This window comes from Schistocerca cancellata, unplaced genomic scaffold, assembly GCF_023864275.1.
Source record: "Schistocerca cancellata isolate TAMUIC-IGC-003103 unplaced genomic scaffold, iqSchCanc2.1 HiC_scaffold_326, whole genome shotgun sequence".
Classification (NCBI taxonomy): domain Eukaryota; kingdom Metazoa; phylum Arthropoda; class Insecta; order Orthoptera; family Acrididae; genus Schistocerca; species Schistocerca cancellata.
In genome coordinates, this window is record NW_026046344.1 from 52,501 (window position 1) to 57,289 (window position 4,789).

The window sequence follows — 4,789 nt, forward strand, 5'->3', positions numbered from 1 at the left end:
CCGATACTCCATCTTTGGTACAAGGCAACCATTCCGCTGTAAATCAGTACGTCACTCGTAGTTCAGTCACCTCACAGCACTGCTCAGTAAACTATGCAGGCCCACATAGATAGATTATATACGCAAATGCCCCTATACATGCTGAACGTCCGTACACACAAAATGAACCACACGTCAGCCACACACTCTATCACACACTACTCTCTGCCTGTAACAGACACAGATACAACAACTAAGCACCAGCATGGACCAACGTCCGGTGCATCCTATCCGCCACAGTACACCAACTACGCTATGATAACCAGACCGGGAGGTCCAATCATAAAACAGAATACCCCACTCGTCCGACAACCACAATTGCTCAGAGAAGCCACCAACACCCACACATGTCCTACACAGGGGTGCACCCAACATCACCACACTGCCTCGTCTTACAGCACAAACACACTGGCAGGAATGAAACACACAGGTCTGCCGCAACCACAGACACGGCTCGCCCCCTCTCACTAGCGAAAAGCGCATCCCGACGTGACATAACTCCTTTGACACACTGACGCTGCCTCGGGCATCCACGTCCTACGGTCGATATCAACGAACCTCACCCCCCCCCCCCCACAACACGCCATCCCATACCACATTGTGTACCGTACCCAAACCTAACGTGTACTGTACTACAACGCAATGTGTACCATAACACAACCCAGTTTGTACCTTAACCTAACCTATGTCACCTTAACCTAACCTATGTCACCTTAACCTAACCTATGTCACCTTAACCTAACCTATGTCACCTTAACCTAACCTATGTCACCTTAACCTAACCTATGTCACCTTAACCTAACCTATGTCACCTTAACCTAACCTATGTCACCTTAACCTAACCTATGTCACCTTAACCTAACCTATGTCACCTTAACCTAACCTATGTCACCTTAACCTAACCTATGTCACCTTAACCTAACCTATGTCACCTTAACCTAACCTATGTCACCTTAACCTAACCCATCTTGCACCTTAACCTAACCCATCTTGCACCTTAACCTAACCCATCTTGCACCCTAACCTATGTTGCACCTTAACCTAACCTGTGTTGCACCTTAACCTACCTCAATTTGCACCGCAATGTAACTCAATTTGCACCGCAATGTAACTCAATTTGCACCGCAATGTAACTCAATTTGCACCGCAATGTAACTCAATTTGCACCGCAATGTAACTCAATTTGCACCGCAATGTAACTCAATTTGCACCGCAATGTAACTCAATTTGCACCGCAATGTAACGCAATTTGCACCGCAATGTAACGCAATTTGCACCGCAATGTAACGCAATTTGCACCGCAATGTAACTCAATTTGCACCGCAATGTAACGCAATTTGCACCGCAATGTAACGCAATTTGCACCGCAATGTAACGCAATTTGCACCGCAATGTAACGCAATTTGCACCGCAATGTAACGCAATTTGCACCGCAATGTAACGCAATTTGCACCGCAATGTAACGCAATTTGCACCGCAATGTAACGCAATTTGCACCGCAATGTAACGCAATTTGCACCGCAATCTACCCCCAAGTTGTGCCTTAACCTAACCCACGTTGTGCCTTAACCTAACCCACGTTGTGCCTTAACCTAACCCACGTTGTGCCTTAACCTAACCCACGTTGTGCCTTAACCTAACCCACGTTGTGCCTTAACCTAACCCACGTTGTGCCTTAACCTAACCCACGTTGTGCCTTAACCTAACCCACGTTGTGCCTTAACCTAACCCACGTTGTGCCTTAACCTAACCCACGTTGTGCCTTAACCTAACCCACGTTGTGCCTTAACCTAACCCACGTTGTGCCTTAACCTAACCCACGTTGTGCCTTAACCTAACCCACGTTGTGCCTTAACCTAACCCAAGTTGTGCCTTAACCTAACCCAAGTTGTGCCTTAACCTAACCCAAGTTGTGCCTTAACCTAACCCAAGTTGTGCCTTAACCTAACCCAAGTTGTGCCTTAACCTAACCCAAGTTGTGCCTTAACCTAACCCAAGTTGTGCCTTAACCTAACCCAAGTTGTGCCTTAACCTAACCCAAGTTGTGCCTTAACCTAACCCAAGTTGTGCCTTAACCTAACCCAAGTTGTGCCTTACCCTGCTCTGTAATTGGCATATGACACGTTACAGTAATGTATTGTCCAACCGCAACCCGCTCAGAATGTTGTGTACACAGCTACGTGTCATCTCCCCATAACAGCTGCATTGCAGTGTGGTACGCCATAGAGACGTGTGGGAGTAATGGACGCAGTGGATGGCGATCAGCATGAGCCGTCTGTTCATGTAGTGGCGCGTGTATGCAGACGTAGTAGTCTCTTCTCACACAATGTGATAGCACGGTGCCCCGCGTTCCACATCTGCGACATGCTACAGAGGCCGGTTGACAGTTGGTCGCGCAGTGGACATCGCATACGTACGGGGGCACCTTCCACGTGCCCTCTAGTCGGGCACATTTTGTTGCGTGGATGTGAGCGGATGTAGTGTGTCTTGACACCTGACAGGCAGGCATGCAATAATAGTTGACTTTGCAAACGGGGATGGACGTGTACGTTTACTGGTGACGTTACGCAAATGAACAACTGGTAACCCGTTGTGGTGCGGTTGTCCTTGCTGGAGGTACATCTGTGAGGGCAACGATCGGTACAGCTACGAAGCGGTCCCCACCATACCAACGAACGTGAATGTGAATCTGGGTGTGAAGCGATACGCGGCTGTGGGTGGGTGGGACTGTCCCCGGCCGGTGAGGGGGGGCCGCCCGGCGTGCTGGCCGCGCGGTGCGTGGGCGCACGCGCTACAGCCGGCTGGTGGGGGCGCCCAGTGGCAGGCGCGCCGGCCGACGGACGCGGCAGGCGGCGCAGCTGCGCGCCGGGGCACCCTGCGCGCGGCGCCGTGCAGCCAAAGTGGGTCCTCGCCGGCCCGGTGCGAAGCGCGGTGGACATCTGCAGTGTGCTGGTCCGATTGAGGACTGTGTGCGTTGAGGATGCGCCGCCGCCCGGCACTCGGCGCCGCGACGCCGTCTGCTGCTCGGTCGCCCCAGCGGTTCTCGCTGGTGGTTTGTATCGCAGTTGTGCAGACGTGTTGGCACGTGCGCTGTGCTGGGAGAGTTCGCTTCGGCACCCACGTGGGGCCTTTGCCCTTCTGTGGCGCTGGCGTTGGAGCTGCCGGTCACCGTAGGTGGCGCGTGTTGTCTCCCGCCGGCAATGCCACGACAGCACGCTCCCGGGCCTCTGTCGGCAGCGGCAAGCTCAGTTGGGAGCACGGGTGGTCGCACCTAAAGCGTCTACTCGCCTAACTCCGGGCGATTGCGCCTCTCTCGAACCCGACCAAGTACTTAGGACGGCGCTGCGCGCCGCCGGGACCTGAGAGGGTTTCGAGGTGTATTGTGCAGGGGAGCTCAGCCTCCTCCTGTTTGCAGAATAATTGAGCGGACGCTTGCGTGTTCGCGCGGGCCTCTGGGACACACTCCCGGGCGGCCGGCTGCTCAGCTCTAGTTGACGCAGCTCCCTGGTTGATCCTGCCAGTAGTCATATGCTTGTCTCAAAGATTAAGCCATGCATGTCTCAGTACAAGCCGCATTAAGGTGAAACCGCGAATGGCTCATTAAATCAGTTATGGTTCCTTAGATCGTACCCACGTTACTTGGATAACTGTGGTAATTCTAGAGCTAATACATGCAAACAGAGTCCCGACCAGAGATGGAAGGGACGCTTTTATTAGATCAAAACCAATCGGTCGGCTCGTCCGGTCCGTTTGCCTTGGTGACTCTGAATAACTTTGGGCTGATCGCACGGTCCTCGTACCGGCGACGCATCTTTCAAATGTCTGCCTTATCAACTGTCGATGGTAGGTTCTGCGCCTACCATGGTTGTAACGGGTAACGGGGAATCAGGGTTCGATTCCGGAGAGGGAGCCTGAGAAACGGCTACCACATCCAAGGAAGGCAGCAGGCGCGCAAATTACCCACTCCCGGCACGGGGAGGTAGTGACGAAAAATAACGATACGGGACTCATCCGAGGCCCCGTAATCGGAATGAGTACACTTTAAATCCTTTAACGAGTATCTATTGGAGGGCAAGTCTGGTGCCAGCAGCCGCGGTAATTCCAGCTCCAATAGCGTATATTAAAGTTGTTGCGGTTTAAAAAGCTCGTAGTTGGATTTGTGTCCCACGCTGTTGGTTCACCGCCCGTCGGTGTTTAACTGGCATGTATCGTGGGACGTCCTGCCGGTGGGCGAGCCGAAGGCGTGCGACCGCCTCGTGCGTGTTCGTGCGTCCCGAGGCGGACCCCGTTGAAATCCTACCAAGGTGCTCTTTATTGAGTGTCTGGGTGGGCCGGCACGTTTACTTTGAACAAATTAGAGTGCTTAAAGCAGGCAAGCCCGCCTGAATACTGTGTGCATGGAATAATGGAATAGGACCTCGGTTCTATTTTGTTGGTTTTCGGAACCCGAGGTAATGATTAATAGGGACAGGCGGGGGCATTCGTATTGCGACGTTAGAGGTGAAATTCTTGGATCGTCGCAAGACGAAACAGAAGCGAAAGCATTTGCCAAGTATGTTTTCATTAATCAAGAACGAAAGTTAGAGGTTCGAAGGCGATCAGATACCGCCCTAGTTCTAACCATAAACGATGCCAGCCAGCGATCCGCCGCAGTTCCTCCGATGACTCGGCGGGCAGCCTCCGGGAAACCAAAGCTTTTGGGTTCCGGGGGAAGTATGGTTGCAAAGCTGAAACTTAAAGGAATTGACGG